Source organism: Canis lupus, chromosome 19, assembly GCF_048164855.1.
Source record: "Canis lupus baileyi chromosome 19, mCanLup2.hap1, whole genome shotgun sequence".
Lineage (NCBI taxonomy): Eukaryota > Metazoa > Chordata > Mammalia > Carnivora > Canidae > Canis > Canis lupus.
Window position 1 is genome coordinate 41,121,579 of NC_132856.1, and position 18,322 is coordinate 41,139,900.

General features: G+C 43.0%; 1 protein-coding gene across 2 annotated transcripts in view; it reads left to right on the forward strand.

Moving 5' to 3' along the window:
* The first annotated feature begins 691 nt into the window (after positions 1 to 691).
* IP6K1 (inositol hexakisphosphate kinase 1) overlaps positions 692 to 18,322 on the forward strand; it is a 65,801-nt gene continuing 48,170 nt past the window's right edge. Inside the window, exon 1 of one of the 2 annotated variants that reach the window (XM_072786188.1) lies at positions 692 to 882. The gene's annotated coding sequence lies outside the window, so the exon portion shown is untranslated. The remainder of the gene's footprint in view (positions 883 to 18,322) is intronic. The other variant, XM_072786189.1, reaches the window with a different exon arrangement.

Consider the following 18,322-nt stretch of genomic DNA (forward strand, 5'->3'; position numbering starts at 1 on the left):
GCAGGAAAAGAAGAGTTTGTGTGCCAAGGCTTGTGCTTGATCTGAACTCAAGGCAGAAGGACAAACGTGGGCAATGGGCCAGGGACTGCTTGGGGCAGCACACGTGGTGGCACCTTGCCACTAATGAGGGGCAAAGCGAGGTGTGTGTGGGGCGAGCCGCTGGGAAGAAACTATTAAACTCTGAGGCCACTAGGAGGAGGTACGAAATCTGGTGCCTCCATTTCCAGAGGTGGCATGACCTTGGCCAGGCCATCCCCTCTGCGCCTCAGTTTCCTCACCGGTGAACCTGGACAATTCCCCTTCCAGTGGGTGACAACAAAAAAAGCATGCAGCACACAAACACGCATTCCCTAAGTATGTGCGCATGTGTGAGAAGACCCTGTCGGCTCCGCAAAAAGGCTACACACGCGAAAAGGCCAAGGGCGGTATAGCCCCAGAGTCGCCAGCAAAAGCTCTGCCGCCAGCAACTCCGGGAACGGCGCGCATGCGCCACTCCTTGCCGTCACAGTCACGTCCTGAGGCGTTCGGCGAGGGCCGTGAGAGGCAGGCTCTGACTGACAGGCCGGCTGACCTGTCAGCGAGAAGCACTCCCTTAGGCGTCGGATGAAGAGGCTGTTGATTGGAGATATTCTCAGCCGGGGCGGGTTCTTCGCCGTCCTGGTTACTATGACGCCCGGCCCCCGCCCCCTCGGCTGGCCGCCATCTTGTTGTTGATCCGTACCCAGTGGGCAGCGCCGGGAGCTGGACCGAGCGGCCGGTGTGGGGCCGCTGCTGCGGGGCTCATCCACCTGCGCTGCCTGCCGGGGGCGGGCCGAAACCTGGAGGCCCGGGGGGCCCAGCTCCCGTGGGGAGCCGTGGGCGCCCGCTGCCCGGGCTGGGCCGGTGAGTGACAGGAGCCGGGCCGAAAGACCGGCCTGACGCCGGCGGGGCGGGCGGCGGCGGGCGCGGGGTTGGAGCGGGCGCGCGCGGGGCCGGGGCATCTGCCAAGCATCGCTCACACATCACTCGAGCGTCCTGGACCCGCCGCCCGTGGAGCCTCCCAGATGCCAGCGCCGAGGTGGACGGCCGCGGGGTAGAGGTCTGAGAGCCCCGCGCCCAAAGGCCGGCCGGCGGGGTAGCGGGAAATTATCTCCTTTGGCCCGCACCACTGAAACGTGTCCATTGCCAGCCTGATGCTCTCGGGAGTCGTCCGTTGCTCCCGAGTGAGAAATAACACCTGTTTCTTAGATGTGGTTCCTGCGAGTGTTTTTCACTTAGTTGAAAACTAAGACTAGACGAAACAGGCTAAAGCCCCCACGAACCCAGGCAGGCCAGTGTCGTGGCCCGGTGATTCTAGCAGGGGTAAGGCTCTGCCCAGCGCCCGCCTCCTGTGCTCCTCGGAGCTCACTGTTTGCTTCTTCCTGAAGAGCCTGCTTAAATGTCCATGATGCCCGACTTTTATTTTGGAACATAACTTCTTTGATTTGTGACCATTTTTTGGACTTGTAGTAAGGTCATCTTCTCTTTGCTCCAGAAGAAAGTGAATATTATGGTGATGACTTGGTTTTATCTCCTAAAGAAATAGATATTCTGCCAGTGTAATCGTGAGACAAAGGAAATATAGGACCTCTTAGAATCAGAAAAAAAAAAAAAAGAAACTTATTTTTGTCGTTGTGGATGGTATGGAACTGTCAAATTAACTTTTAACAGACTAAATGTATCTTGCCCAATGAAAACAACCCGTCAGGCCCCCTTTCTGCAAGGGCGGGAGGGTTAGAGACCACCGGCAAGGTGTGCAGGCCTAGGAAGAGTTCTGAGTGCTCCACAACACATTGCTCTTTCTCTCTGGTCTCTTGGCTTCACTGCGCAGCCTCCTTGTATGTGGTTATACAAAAAACATGAATGGATTCGACTGAGAAGTCAAGCAACAATACTTTGTACACTTGTGTCAGGATCTTGTCATCTTAATGTTTAATTTTGAAAGAAACCAGCTCCTTGATCAGGAGATTCTTTTGGAGAAGATGCTGAAACCAGAGGAGGCTGGCAGCCTCTTGCTGTGGTCTTGTGAGAACACAGACTCTTCTTGTATTTATGTAATTCACCTGTAAATGTCAGGACTTTTAAGTATTATGACTGACACACACACACTTCAAGAGACTGGAGATCCTACACTGAAGTCAGAAACTGATGCAACTTATGGGATGAGATCTGATGTCCTAACGTGGCATTTGAGGTGCTCCTGCCCAGCTGGCCCCAGCCCACCTCTCCAGGGCTTCTCCTAATCCCCATTACCAGATGATTTGCTAGACATTCCATACATGATATTTCAACCATACACAGATTTCTTGCCAGCCAAGTTCAATGGCTTTTACTCCTCTTTGGATACCAGTTTTTCTTCTTCTCTTTTCTCCAGAGTTCAGCTCAGGTCTTCTTTATGAAACATTTCCTAGATGTTCCAGCTCCTGGGGATACTGCAGGAGCATTGTTGTCCTTATACAAAAAACAAAATAGTATTTGCTCTTTTAAGTATATATATATTTTTATTTTCTCTGTTGAGACCTAAACTTTGTCCTATAGAGACTGTCTTTTTGTGTTATCTTGCAACCTGCATGTAGTAGGTGAGAACTAAATGTTTACAAGAGTGTTAAATTTGTCTGAGTTTAAAACACCTTCTGTATTTAAACAGGGAAATGGACAGAATAAACATGTAGAAATGGGGATTTGGTGGCCACGGATCTCTCCACCTCTTACTCTGCCAGAAGTGCTTGCATCTCCAATGCCTTATGGAGGCCCATCCTCAGTACCGCAGGAAAGAGGCAGAACTTGCTCAAAGTGCAGAACTGAAGCCTGAAAACAAAGTAATTCTGCATTCTCAGAAGGGACTGTGTGGTCCATCCCCTTCCTGACCAAGATCCAGTATTGATTCTTGGAAAACATGCATTGGGTGAACATAGCATTGGGTGCCAAGATTCTTAGACCTTGGTTGGGTCTCACTGCCACCTTGGGCTGCTATAAATGCATCAGTATTATTTGCTGCTTGCCCTCCTATTGCTGCCCTGAGACCATGGGGAGCAGTGATGGGAAAGCTGGGGAAAGGCTACACAGTACATACACTCTTGTCTCTGACTTGGGTCAAGGGAGAAATTGGGAGATTTGTGTGTTTGTGCCATTGGATCTGTGCTTTTGCCCCTATTTTAAATTAGATTTTATTTCTCTTTCCTTATTATAGCAGGATTTGAGCGATGGATTCCAAGTGAGACAATCTAAGATATCTTGGTTCTTTTATGAAAAGTGTTAGATCAAGGCTGTCATTTGCTGCTATGGTTTGAAGTTGCATTTATGTAGGAGCCATTACAAATGAGGGTTTTTTTTTTTTAAGATTTTATTTATTCATGAGAGACAGAGAGAGAGAGACAGAGAAAGGTAGATACATAGGCAGAGGGAGGACCAGGCTCCCCACAGGGAGTATGATGGAGGGACTTAATCCTAGGACCCTGGAATCATGACCTGAGCCAAAGGCAGATGGCTCAACCACTGAGCCACCCAGGTGCCCCTACAAATGAATTTTGATGGGAAAACATGTTCACTTGAGGGCTGGGTCCCTGTTAGGGACTTTGTTTTGTTGAGTGCTAGAAAATTTTTTTTTCTTTTTTTATTCTTTGAAAATTTTCTGCTAATCTCTTCTGTAAAAGTTTCTTTTTTTTTTTTAATTTTTATTTATTTATGATAGTCACAGAGAGAGAGAGAGAGAGGCAGAGACACAGGCAGAGGGAGAAGCAGGCTCCATGCACCGGGAGCCCGATGTGGGATTCGATCCCGGGTCTCCAGGATCGCGCCCTGGGCCAAAGGCAGGCGCCAAACCGCTGCGCCACCCAGGGATCCCTCTTCTGTAAAAGTTTCATTTGCAAGTGGGGTTTAGATCATTTACTCTTGTTCCTTCATTTTACAGAAGGTGGGCAATCTAGTAAGTAGGTCTAGGACTGGATTCTTTTCAAGTCTAAAATTTGATGTTGGTGAATAAGAGCAGCTTGAAGTCCATAAAAATCTGGGTGTGTTAGGATTGAATGAACACTTAGAAACAACTTATTCTATAATTCAAAAGTCAGGTAATGACTAGTGTTGGTGAGGATGTGGAGAAATCAGAGCCTTCATACACGGAGAATGATATGAATGTAAAAGGATGCAGTCAGAGAGGAGTCAGGCATTTTGTCTATTTGTGCCAGTGGATCTGTGCTTTTGCCCAGATTTAGAAAAGAATCTGACAGTTCTTTGAATAGTTAAACATAGAGTTACCATATGACCCACAAACCCCACTCCTAATTATCTACCCAAGAGAAATGGAAACATGTCCACACAATAACCTGTATATGAATGTTAATAGCAGTGTTATTTATAATATGCAAAGAGGGAAATAACTGTCTTATCAGTTAATAATGGATAAATAAAATGTATATACATACAATGAAGTATTATTTAGCAATAAAAAAGAATGAAGCACTGATACATATAACATGGAAAACATTCGTGAAGGAGGCCAGATACAAAAGATCACATATTATGTGATTCCATTTATACAAAACACCCAGAATAGGCAAATCTATAGAGCTAGGAAGTAGATTAGTGGTTGCTTAGGGCTTGGAGGTGGATGAGAGCATAGGGGAATGATAGATGAGGTTATGGGGTTTCTTTCTGAGGTGATGAGTATGTTTAAAGTTGTAGCGATAATTGTGCATGTCTGTGAATATACTAAAAACCATTGAATTATGCACATTAAATGGGTGAATTATATGATGTGTGATTACAATCAAAGCTGCTATAAAAAACAACTTACATAAGGAATGTGTATTCACTAGTTTTATTTTTAAAGATTTTATTTATTTTTGCATGAGAGACACAGAGAGAGAAAGGCAGAGACATAGGCAGAGGGAGAAGCAGGCTTCATGCAGGGAGCCCGATGAGGGACTCTATCCTGGGACTCCAGAATCATGCCTTGGGCCAAAGGCAGGCGCTCAACCGCTGAGCCACCCAAGCGTCCCATATTCACTAGTTTAAAAAAAAAAAAAAAAGATATATGAGTAACAAGAAATAAAAATAAAGGTTCATTCTTAACTTCCCTTTATTTTAGTGTATAACCAGCCTTTTTTTCCCGTCCTTGATTTTTACAGACATGAGATTATGCTATACATCCTGACTTGTACCTATTTGCAGTCAACAATGTTTTTATATATATATATGTACATATTTTTTAAATATTTGATTTATTCATAAGAGACAGAGAGAGAGACAGAGACACAGACATAGGGAGAAGCAGGCTTCTTGCAGGGAGCCCAATGCGGGACTCGATCCCCTGACTGGGATCATGCCCTGACCTGAAGGCAGATGCTCACCCACTGAGCCACCCAGGCGTCCCAGCAATATATTATATAAACATCTATGTTGGTAAATGATGCATCTGTATCACAGGCTAGCTGGCAATAAATTTAGGGAAGCAGAGTGTAAGGGCATTGTGTAGAGAGAGGTAGGGATTAGGGTAAACTAGTGAGCACAGGCCTTATCTAAAGGGTCAGTGTTGTTTGGTTCCGGCCAGTTGTGTTACTAGGTCTTGTGATTTAAAAAACAAAACAATTTTATTTGAGAGAGAGAGAGAGAGAGAGAGCACGCCCGCACGCCAGAGAGGGAGAACAAGGGAGATGGTGAGGTGGAGTGGGTGGGAAGGGCAGAGGGAGAAGCAGACACCCCGCTGAGCAGGAAGCCTGAAGTGGGGCTCATCCTAGAACTCTGGGATCCTGAGCCGAGCTGAAGACAGTGGGCCACCTAGACATCCCTTGTGATTTTTTAAAAGATTTTATTTATTTATTCATGAGAGACACAGAGAGAGGCAGAGACATAGGCAGAGGGAGAAACAGGCTGCCGCAGGGAGCCGAAAGCAGGACTCAGATCCTGGAACTCCAGGATCATGCCCTGATGCTCAATTGTTAGAGCCAGGTGGTGGTGGGTTGTTGTTGTTGTTTTTTAAGAAAACAAGAAATCTGAATTTTTATGTGGAATTTCCTGATTTTTAAAAAATTTGGCGATGAAATAAGAAAATTTGAGCTGCTTCACTAGTGAAAGAAAACTGTTTGTAGGCCAGATGGCAAAAAATTTGAATTGTCTGTTGTGTCCATTCCCAGCTAAAGTGGAGCAAGGTGTGACACTCTGCATTCTTGTTTCAGCTCTAATACTGTAAGCGTCTTTTTTCATGGTCTGTTTAATGCCATGACTTTTCATATTTTTGTGTTTTTTTGTTGAGAATTTTGCTGTTTAAAATGGCTGTTAAGGGCAGCCTGGGTGGCTCAGCGGTTTAGTGCTGCCTTCGGCCCAGGGCATGATCCTGGAGTCCTGGAATCGAGTCCCACATCAGGCTCCCTGCATAGAGTCTGCTTCTCCCTCTGCCTGTGTCTCTGCCTCTCTCTCTCTCTCTCTCTCTCTCTCTCATTCTCTCTGTGTTTCTCTCATGAATAAATAAAATCTTGAAAAAAAATAAATAAAATCTTTTAAAATAAATAAACAAACAAATAAATAAAATGTCTCTTAAGTGTAGTTCTAAAGTGTTGTTAGTCTTCCTAAGCACAAGAAAGTTGTGATGCCCCTAATGGAGAAAATACATGTATTAGATTAGATTTTGTTCAGACATGTATAGTACTGTTGGCTGAGATTTCAGTGTTACTGTGTCAACAGTATCTAGTAGTTCCTCCCCTTATCTTTAGGAGATACTTCCCAGGACCCCCAGTGGATGCCTGAAATTGGAGATGTTACTGAACTATATATGTACTTTTTTTTTTATATACATACCTGTGATAAAGTTTAATTTGTAAATCAGGCATGGGAAGAGACTAACAACGCAATAATAAATTAGAACAATTACAATATACTATAATAAAAGTTATGTGAATGTTGTCTCTCTCTTACAGTATGTTATTGTACTCACCTTTCTTGTGATGAGGTGAGATGATAAAACGCCTACATGATAAGATGCCGTGAGGTGAATGATGTAGGTAGGCATCTTGACGTAGCATTAGGCTACTACTGACCTTCTGACCATACCTTAGGAGGAGGACCATCTGCTTCTGAACTGTGTTTGACTCTGGGTCACTGAAATTGCAAAGCAAAACCGTGGATAAGGGGGAACTACTGTCTATTAAAGTGTCTTTAAACAGAAGCATACATACAAGGTTATATATTCTATGTATATAACTCTGGAAGGTTATGAATTGATTGGTTGACAGAAATGTGACCAGAGGCTCACAGAACTTAATGCTACATTTCCCCTGAGTAGTAGTGGCTTGGTATTTGCTAACTTGGTGTTAGTAGTGACTTTATAGAACTACTGAGAATAATGAGAAGTCTTTTGTGTCTGACTTTTGCTTAGTATGATGTTTTGAGGTTCATCTTATTTTGTTGTGTTCCTCAGTAGTGTTCTGTTTTATGGCTATACCATTTGCTGATGGGCATGTGAGTTGTTTGTAGTTTGGGGCTATTATGAATGAAATACAATAGATGCTCTTGTACACATCTGTGTGTGTATATATCTTCATTTCTCTTCAATATATATCTGAAAGTAGAATGGCTCTGACTTCCGGACTACGTCAGAGGGACACTTTCAGGAAAAGTTAGAGAGTAGTCCTATGGGCTGTGGGCCCAGTTTTGTTTTTATTCCTTATAGTTCTCAGCTCCAAGCTTCATTTTCTGCTTTCGCCAGATTTCCATATCTATCCAAGAACTAATGATACTCCATGGAGGTGGCAAGTTGAAGTAACTAGGAACTATTTATTGCAAGTAGACACAAGCTTCTAGATGGAGGGGGTCTGTTTGTTATAGAACTTATAGCAGTGGGATCCCTGGGTGGCACAACGGTTTGGTGCCTGCCTTTGGCCCAGGGCGCGATCCTGGAGACCTGGGATCGAATCCCACATCGGGCTCCCGGTGCATGGAGCCTGCTTCTCCCTCTGCCTGTGTCTCTACCTCTCTCTCTCTCTCTCTCTGTGACTATCATAAATAAATAAAAATAAAAATAAAAAACTTATAGCAGTGCTTGTCATGCTTTTGGATTTCTCTCTTGGGGAGAGAGTGGAGGGTGCGAGGGAGACAGAGAGAGAGAGAGAGAGAGAGAAAGGGAGGGAAGGAGGGAGGGAGACTCAAGCAGGCTCCATGCCCAGTTAGGAGCCTGGCATGGGGCTGGATTTCATGACCCTGAGATGATGATCTGAGGCAAAATCAAGAGCCACCCAGGCACCCCTGAATTTCTGTTAATTGATGCAGGCCAGGAGGCCTCTTGGTCATTCACAGGGTTCACAGAATTCATCCTTCATCTATCTCTCTATGGAGCCTGGCCTTGGTGATTTTTGCCTTTGTAAGTGTTCAAGTCCAGTTGCCACAGTGGACACTGCCTCTTTAGACTGTGAGTCATGTGGCATGTATTTTGCTACTGTAAAAAGTTGCATGTGAGTTTTAATTTTAATTCACATGCAACTTTTTAAAGTTTGAAGCTGCTTTGTCTGATGATCTCCCATGTGTAGTGTTAGAAAACTGACACCAACCAGAGGGTCTTAGCTAAGAGGTCTTCTCATTAATTTCTGGGAGGAGTAAGCAGTGCTTTTGGTGAGTATTCAACCCCCCCCCCCTCCGCCCCGCCGCCCCATTAATAGTCCTTTCCACATTTTGCCTATTCATAGCTCTGTTTGGCGTATTGCATTCTCTTTCACCATTGACTTGGGCTGGTGATCAGTGACTAGTTTCTTGGTTATCAGAGTCTTCTTTTAAAGCTTCCCATATCTCTTAAAGAATTAAATAGATTCTTTTTTTTTTTTAATTTTTATTTATTTATGATAGTCACACAGAGAGAGAGAGAGAGAGACAGAGACACAGGCAGAGGGAGAAGCAGGCTCCATGCACCCGGAGCCGGACGTGGGATTCGATCCCGGGTCTCCAGGATCGCGCCCTGGGCCAAAGACAGGCGCTAAACCGCTGCGCCACCCAGGGATCCCGAATTAAATAGATTCTAATGGAGTTGCTAAAATGATATTTTCTGGATGGAAGTTAAGGTAGGGATTTAAGATGAATGAAACTTTCATGTGGGAGTTGGTTGAAGTGAGAAAATTACTCTTAAAATACTGCTTATTTAGAGGGTACTTTATTAAAAATTTTAAATGTCTATACTATTTATTTATTTATTTATTTATTTATTTATTTATTTATGACCGACACAGAGAGAGAGAGAGAGAGAGAGGCAGAGGCACAGGCAGAAGGAGAAGCACGCTCTGTGCAGGGAGCCTGACTTGGGACTCAGTCCCGGGTCTCCAGGATCACACCCTGGGCCGAAGGTGGCTCTAAACCACTGGGCCACCGGTGCTGCCCTACTTATTTATTTTTTTTATTTTTATTTTTATTTTTTAAATAATTTAAACATTTTTTTATTTATTTATGATAGTCACAGAGAGAGAGAGAGAGAGAGAGGCAGAGACACAGGCAGAGGGAGAAGCAGGCTCCATGCACCGGGAGCCCGATGTGGGATTCGATCCCGGGTCTCCAGGATCGTGCCCTGGGCCAAAGACAGGCGCTAAACCGCTGCGCCACCCAGGGATCCCCTTACTTATTTATTTTTAAAGAATTTACTTAAAAGAGAGCACAAGTGAGCGGAGGGAGAGGGAGAGGGAGAAGCAGACTCCTCACTGAGCAGGGAGCCAACACCAGGCCCTGAGAACATGATCTGAGCTGAAGGCAGACACTTAACTGACTGAACCCAGGCATCCCAAGAATTTCTTCTTTAACAGCTCTGTGAGACAAGTAGTAGTACGTTCATTTTATAGTGGAGGAAACTAAGAATTAAGATGTTTAGGCCACAGAGCCAGGGAGTCTCTGTGCTTGGACAGTGCTCATGCCTCATCAAGACTCTGCCTTCCAGTGTTAGTTTAAGCACAGATTTTTTTTTTTTGTTTTAAAGATTTTACTTATTCATAGGGACAGAGACACAGGCAGAGGGAGAAGCAGGCTCCATACAGGAGGCCCGACATGGGACTCGATCCCGGGTCTCCAGGATCACACCCCAGGCTGCATTAAACCGCTATGCCACTGGGGCTGCCCTAAGCACAGATTTTATTTTCCATCAAGTGATTAGTTTGCCCTATTAAATTTTTGTTTTCCTTCAAAGTAACTTATTGAAATATGTGTAAATAAAATACATATACCTATAAATATACATATAAGAACGTATGCTTATATATATATTTTTTAAGATTTTTTTATTTTTTATTTTTAAGATTTTTAAAAAATATTTTATTCATTTATTCATGAGAGAGAGAGGCAGAAACATAGGCAAAGAGAGAAGCAGGCTTCATGCAGGGAGCCCCATGGGGAACTTGATCCCAGGACACTAGAATCACGCCCTGGGCGTGAAGTCAGACGCTCAACCGCTGACCCACCCAGGCATCCTGATACATATGCTTATAGATACATATAAAATACATCTAAAGTGGACAAATTTTGAGATTTGTACATGTATACATATGTCTAATAACCACCCAGATAAAAAATCAGAATATTAAAAAAATTAAAACATTTAAATACTTTGGCTTTCTATAAAATAGACTTTTTTTTAACTTTATTATTATTTTTTAAATTTTTTTTATCCATGAGAGACACAGAGAGAGAGAGAGAGGCAGAGACACAGGCAGAGGGAGAAGCAGGCTCCATGCCTAGAGCCCGATGCGGGACTCGATCCCGGGACCCCAGGATCGTGCCCCGGGCCAAAGGCAGGCGCCAAACCGCTGAGCCACCCAGGGATCCCCTAGACTTGTTTTTTAAAGTAGTTTTAAGTTTATAGGAAAATTGAATGTCAAGAATAGAGAGTTCCCATGTACCCCTTGACCCCTTTCCCCAATAGTCTCTTCCATTATCAACATCCCACAGTAGAGTGATACTTTGTTAGTCAGCGAATCTGCAATGACTCATTATCACCCAAAGTCCATAGTTTATGTTAGGGTTCACTCTTACATTCCACAGAATGTATTTGTTTTGACAAATGTGTAATGGCATGTATCCATTATAGTATCATACAGAATAGTTTTGCTGTCCTAAAAAAAATCCAGTATGCTCCTATTCATCCCTCCCTCTCCTTCAAATCCTGGCAACCAGTAGTAGTTTTACTATTTTCAAAGTTTTGTCTTTTCTAGAACGTCATATAGTTGGAGTCATACAGTATATAGCCTTTTTAGATTGGCTTCTTTCACTTAGTAGTATGCATTTAAGTTTTCTCCATATCTTTAGGGCTTGATAACTCATTTCTTTTTAGTGCTGAATAATATTCTGTTGTCTGAATGGATCACAGTTTATCCACTCACCTTTTATTATTATTTTTGAGAGAGAGAGAGCACATGCACACACATGTGTGGATGGGGGGCGGGGTGGTGGTGGAGTGGGGGAGGAGTAGAGCTAGAGGGAGAGAGGGAATCTTAAGCAGGCTCCAAGCCCAGCAGCAGAGCCCGTTGCAGGCTCCATCTCATGACCCTGAGACCATGACCTGACAGTTAACTGACTGAACGACCCAGGCACCCCATCCCATTCACCTTTTGAAGGACATCTTGGTTACTTCCAACTTTTGGCAATTATGAATAAAGTGTCTATAAACCTCCATGTAGTAGTTTTTAAAAATAATGACAATAGGTCTTGATGCTTGGGGTTTTTCTAGGATGAATAGCTCTTTTAAAAGAAGTAACATGGCATTTATCATGAATTTAAAGAAGTTTAGATTCAGAACCAATTATAAAGTAGGCTAGGTAGAACTTTTTCTTTTTTTTTTTTAAGATTTATTTATTGATTTATTCAGAGAGAGCGAAAGAGAGGCAGAGACACAGGCAGAGAGAGAAGCAGGCTCCATGCAGGGAGCCCGACGTGGGACTCGATCCCAGGTCCCCAGGATCACACCCCAGGCCGCAAGCGGCGCCAAACCGCTACGCCACCGGGGCTGCCCAACTTTTTCATTTTTTAAAAAAATATTTATTCATGAGAGATACAGGCAGAGACATAGGCAGAGGGAGGAGAAACAGGCTCCATGCAAGGAGCTGGATGCAGGACTCGATCCCTGGACTCCAGGATCATGCCCTGAGCTGAAGGCAGATGCTGAACCACTGAGCCACCCAGACGTCTCAGCTATTTCATTTTTTTGCTTTAGTTTTCATTTGCTTATTTTCTGTGTGCTTTAGTTTCCTCATCCTTTATTTATTTTTTTAAAGATTTTATATATTTATTCATAGAGAGAGAGAGAGAGAGAGAGAGAGAGGCAGAGACACAGGCAGAGGGAGAAGCAGGCTCCATGTAGGGAGCCCGATGTGGGACTCGATACCGGGTCTCCAGGATCACACCCCAGGCTGCAGGCGGCGCCAAACTGCTGCGCCACCGGGGCTGCCCAGTTTCCTCATCCTTTAAATGTAGACAACTTTTCCTTTCCTTTTAAACAGCTTTGCACCCTGGTATGCTATCTGGGAAATTGGGCTGTGAGTAGGTACTTGTTTTACCTGGGAAAATGTAATTAGTGCTGTTGAGCAAGCCTTATTGCTATACTGTGGCCCTTAACTGAAATACTGGCCTTTGGGTGCTATTGAAGGTTTACATCTTAGAACTGTTTGTAGAACTTCTTTGTGGTAAAAATCCTTATCCAAGAATCTGCGGGTGAATGAGGAAACACTTGTAAAGCATCAAGAGTTCCTTTTAGGTAAAAGCACTAAGGGGTGATAAAAACAAATTCAATTTTCCTTTAAGGCTTTTGTTTTTTCAAGTATAAGACTGTTGGTAGGGTCATTCCTGTCAAACAGAGCAGGTCAGATTTCTAGCCCTCATGCAACCCAAAATTAAGATATAATCCTTCATAGGAAAAAGTTCAGATAATTCATTCTGCTGTTCTTCATTTGACTAAAAAATCATAAAAGTCTGACAGGGGACTTTGTTTCTCCTCTCTGCTCACCCTGGAGCCCTTTGATAGCTGTAGCCTTTGCTCCCTGTAGCCTAATTGCTGTGTCTACATGGCTCTGGTACACTGACAGCCTTGCTTTCCTACTGTACTTCCTTCCCATGTCAGTTATTCTGTGTGTGTGTGTGTTATTACTCTGGTTTTTCCTTAAAAAAAAAAAAAAAAAAAAAAAAAAGATTGAAATTTTGTCTAAGCCAATGCGATCAGTGGGGCACTATAGAGGCCTTGTATCTGAACTATAACTTTGTTTTGGTAGTTGAATGATGTGAACAGGTTTGTTCCCCTGCCAGGGTAGAGTGGGAGAGGGTGAGACCATCTCTTGTGATTTGGCTTAAAGTTAGCTTTATAATGCAAGTAGCTGCTATAGGATTTAGATGTTGTGTTTTTCAGTTTTATTTATTTATATTTTAATTTTATTTTTGGTGGGGGGGAGGAGGGGTAGAGGGAGAAAGAATCTTAAGCAGGCTCCACGCCCAGTGCAAGCCTGATATGGGGCTTGATCTCACAACCCTGAGATCATGACCTGAAATCAAGAGATTCACCAACTAAGCCATCCAGGCGCCCTGATTTTTTCTTTTATTTATTGACTAAGGAAACATTTTCAGGTGTTCTCAGAAAGGCTCCTCCTGACCAAGGATACTGATGCTGGTTGTTAGCATCTAGAGTGTTTCTGTGGGAATTTGAAACTCTCCATTATTATATTACTTCACTTGAAAATATTGTGATACTTTCCAAGATACCATGCTTTTTTCAGGTGGGATAGCTATAGAGTCGTAGACATTTTTTAGGGTGTGGAAGTCTGGGAATTCAGTTTCTAGGTGATTACTACAGTTGCAGAGAATAAATGATTTTCTTAAGTGTAAGTCTGGACCTGAAATTCTTGGTATCCTTGATCATTCAGTGCCTTTTCCTCAAACCCTGTGGCCTTGCTTCTCTGCAGTGTGAAAAGGGACAGAAAGAATGTTGTATCAAGTGTCTAAAGTCTGAAAGGTTTGGGGCTCCCCCATCATTTTTAAAGGCAGTGAACTGGGCAACCCCAGTAGCCCAGTGGTTTAGCTCCGTCTTCAGCCTGGGGTGTGATCCTGGAGACCCGGGATCGAGTTCCACGTCAGGCTCCCTGCATGGAGCCTGCTTCTCCCTCTGCCTGTGTCTCTCTGCCTCTCTCTCTTTCTGTGTCTGTCATGAATAAATAAATAAAATCTGGGGATCCCTGGGTGGCGCAGCGGTTTGGCGCCTGCCTTTGGCCCAGGGCGCGATCCTGGAGACCCGGGATCGAATCCCACATCGGGCTCCCGGTGCATGGAGCCTGCTTCTCCCTCTGCCTGTGTCTCTGCCTCTCTCTCTCTCACTGTGTGCCTATCATGAATAAATAAAAAAAAAATTAAAAAAAAAAAATAAATAAAATCTTACAAAAAAAATGCAGTAAACTTTCTGTGCAAATGAACCTTCAAGTGTATTGCTGACAGTGCTAAGTTCACTCAACCCTGCATCCAGTGATGCCTGTCTCCCAGACTAGATTGAAAAGATAGATCTTGGAGCTCTCCTGGGAACCAGGCAAGGAAAGTGAATGCTGGTATGTGTAAGTACTTTCTAGCTGTGGAACCTTACTTGGACAAGTCAGCTGACTGACCTCTTTTTCTACAACTATGCATGTGATATTGGGTTGACCATACCTACTTTCCTTACCTCATGGAGTTGATCAGATAAGGGGGAAGCTTGTTAAATGGCTAACATATGGCTTATTTTAATTTCTCAGAACTATTTGGGAATAGTTTCATTTGAGTCTGGCAGATGAGGTACTTCGTCACCTGGTTCTTAATGGCCTCTCTAATTGCATGTCTTGACCCTCCAGTGTCATGTTTCAGGTGACTCTCCTCCCTCTGGGCCATTGTCCATGCTTTTATCTACCCCTCCCCACTTCCTGTCAAACTCCGGTTATCTTTCAGATTTCAGTTTAGATGCCATACCTTTTGAGAACCCTTTTCTTCTTCTTCTTTCTCCTTCTCCTTTCTCCTTTCTCCTTTCTTCTTTCTTCCCTTTTTTTTTTTTTTTCCAGTAGACTTCATGCTGGGCGTGGAGCCCAGTGCAGGGCTCAAACTCACAACCATGAGATCAGGACCTGAGCCAACATCAAGAGTTGTTGTTTTCACAGTACATTCATCACTGTAACATTTACCATAGTCTTAAAATTACTTATTTGCCTCTCTTTTCTACCTGCCCTCCATCCTCACTTTCAGTTTTCTGAGGACAGGAACAGTTTGTGTCTTGGTACAATATTTGTACTATGGGGTTTCAACATATACTTGATTATATACTTTAAAAAGTTATTTGCAGATACTATTTTAATGGTCCCTGATTGATTTGGAGACTTTATAGTTGCTGTTTGGTCACAAACTTGATTTAGTGGAGAGTATTTTGAAACTTATTTATAAAGATTCTGCTCAGCTGGAGGATATTGTATGGGTCAGGGCCAAGTAGCACACTAGATACTAAGGCAAGCACAAGATGTGCATAGACTGTTTTGGTTTTTTATATTCTGCATGAAAATTAAAGTGATTTCTTTAGCATAAAACAGAATGAATGCCAAGAAGTTTTTACTGTGTTTGGGAAGATGTATTATAAAATATGTGGTTGTGTTAGTTATTTCATGAGTGTCTCCAAAGAAAGCTAACTTTGGCCTCAAGGAGCCAAATAATAAGCTTGAGTAACTTCCTAAAGCAGAGTGTATCAGGCAGGGCTGCTTGGACACTTAAGCCTATTAACTTGGCTGTTTGCAGTGTTACATTGCTTTTTATTGGTAGAATTGTGAATAAAGCAGAGCTATGTGGATTTTATGTAGGTAACAAAATGTTTCACTTGCAGTCTATGCTACTTAGCCTTTTCCACTCATTGAAACACTGACAGTGTCCATTTGGGAGACAAAAACCACATAGGAATTTAAACAGGTAAAGGTTAAATATTTATTTATTTATTTTAGAGAGAGAGCTCACACAAGCTGGGGGAGGGGTAAAGGGAGAGGGAAGGAGACTCCCGGATGAGTGCAGAGCCTTTCCCAAGGCTTGATCTCACAACCTTGGGATCATGACCTTAGCCGAAACCAGGAGTTGGATGCTTAACCAATTGAGCCACCCAGGCGCCCTGGATCAGGTGAAGTTTATTATAAAGAATTCTTAACTATAACGGGATTGGGATAATGAGAGATTGGCTAATAAAAAGTTGAGTGAACTCTTAAGTAATATAGGAATAGCATGTATACGAGCAGCCATTATCCCTAGGGCTGGTACACAGCACTCAGGAAGATCCCTCCAAGGGCTAAGATCCACATCTTGGAGAAGGGGGTGGTCATGCTTAACTGGATGGCAGAGAAAGTCACTGTGGTGCTACACTAGCAGAAGGAAGATGTTGGAAATCTACCTTCTAGAATGTTGGAGAAAGCCATTGATGGAGAGGAGTTTTGCTGGAAACACTCAGCCACGAAACTACTTGAGTGAGGTGTCAGGAAGCTGTTGGCTACTGTTTGCTGCCGACCATGATGCATTGTGGGAGTCAAGTACCCACCAGTGGCTAGGCACTGAGGGGAGCTGACTGGGTGATGGGCCTGATGAGAGGAGCATACTAGAACCAGGTAGAGAAGCCTTTTCTTTTTTTCTTCTTTTTTACAAAATATTTTATTTACTTCTTTTGAGAGAGAATGCATGAGTGAGGGGGTGGAGCAGAGGCAGAGGGAGAGAGAATTTTAAGCAGATTCCATGCTGAGCATGGGCTTGACCCTGAGCTTCTTGATCCCACAACTGTGAAATCATGAGCTGAGCTGAAATCAATCAAGGCTTAATGGACTGAGCCACCCAGTGGGGCACCCAGTGCCCCCAAAGTGTTTTCTTTTTTTGCAGAATTTCCTTAGTGTCATCTGACATATCACCTGGCAAAGGAAAAATATTTAATGTGTCCAGCTCCATTTTTGTAGAGCAGGTAATGATGGTTGGGTTTGGAGCCAAGAGATAATATGTTAATAACTGGTAAGCTGCTACTTGTTAGAGTTCTATGAATAAGTTGTTAATAATTTAGAAAATATTTTCTCAACAATATTCTTGTTGCTATCACCTGTATTTTAAAGTTTTATTTTTTATTTTTTTTAAACAGTGGGTTTATTTATTTTTTTAATTTTTATTTATTTATGATAGTCACACAGAGAGAGAGAGAGGCAGAGACACAGGCAGAGGGAGAAGCAGGCTCCATGCACTGGGAGCCTGATGTGGGATTCGATCCCGGGTCTCCAGGATCGCGCCCTGGGCCAAAGGCAGGCGCCAAACTGCTGCGCCACCCAGGGATCCCTATTTTAAAGTTTTAATATAGGGATTAACTTAAAGTGCTCTTCTGTTCTAGCCAGAAACAACTATTCATCACAGATTAGTTAGCCAGTTTTATTTTTTTAATTTTTAATTTTTAAAAAAGGTTTTATTTATTTATTTATGGGAGACACAGAGAGATAGAGGCAGAGACATAGGTGGAGGGACAAGCAGGCTCCCTGTGGGGAACCTGATGTAGAACTTGATCCAAGGATCCTGGGATCAGGACCTGAGCCAAAGGCAGATGCTCAACCACTGAGCTACCCAGGTGCCCTATTTTTTTTTTTTTAATTTTTTTTAATTTTTTTAAAGAATTTAGCCAGTTTAAAAATCTCTGGAATATTCCTGGGACACCTGGGTGGCTCAGTCAGTTAAGTGTGCAACTCTTGGTCTCCCCTTAGGTCTTGATCTCAGGTTGTGAGTTTAAGCCCCATGTTGGGCTCCATGCTGGGTGTGGAGCCTACTTAAAAAAAAAAGCAATAATCTATATGGAATAATACTCTTGCATACTAAATAATACTGAAAGGTATAATACTCTTGTGTAGGGCTTCTTTCACACACTTTGTTTTGGGAATTTATTCTTGTTATTCTTTGTATAAGTAGTTGATTCCTTTTTATTGGTATGTAGTATTTCATTGCATGAACATTCTAGTTTATCTGTTCTGTTGATGGATATCTGGGCAGTTTCCAATGTTTCACTTACGAGTAAAGCTTCTATGAACATTTTGTACAAGTGTTTTTGGGGTACATATACGTTCCTTTCTCTTGGGGAATAGAGGGGAATAGAATTCCTGGATCATAGGGTAGATGTATGTTTAGTTTTATAAGAAACTTTAAATACCTTTTACAAAATGGTTGTGCCATTTTCCAGTCCCACCAGTAACATATGAGAGTTGTGATTGTTCCATATCCTCAGCAACATTTAATGTGTTGTCAGTGTTTTTAATTTTAGCCATGGGATGCCTGGCTGGCTCCCATGGCAATAAATAAATAAATA